Source organism: Egretta garzetta, unplaced genomic scaffold (assembly GCF_000687185.1).
Source record: "Egretta garzetta isolate BGI_Z169 unplaced genomic scaffold, ASM68718v1 scaffold5, whole genome shotgun sequence".
NCBI classification, from domain to species: domain Eukaryota; kingdom Metazoa; phylum Chordata; class Aves; order Pelecaniformes; family Ardeidae; genus Egretta; species Egretta garzetta.
Genome location: NW_009259707.1, coordinates 4,399,259 through 4,399,469, shown reverse-complemented (window position 1 = coordinate 4,399,469; position 211 = coordinate 4,399,259).

Sequence of the window (211 nt, the reverse complement as noted above, 5' to 3'; positions counted from 1 at the left end):
TCCCCCGGCCGGGCCCTTCGCCCCTCCCCCAGCCAGCGCCCTCAGCTCTCCCCCAGCCAGCGCCCTCAGCTCCTCCTCCAGGCCGTGCCCTGAGCTCTTCCTCCAGGCCGTGCCCTGAGCTCTTCCCCAGCCAGCGCCTCAGCTCTTCCTCCAGGCTGTGCCCTCAGCTCTTCCTCCAGGCCGTGCCCTCAGCTCTTCCCCAGCCGGGGCC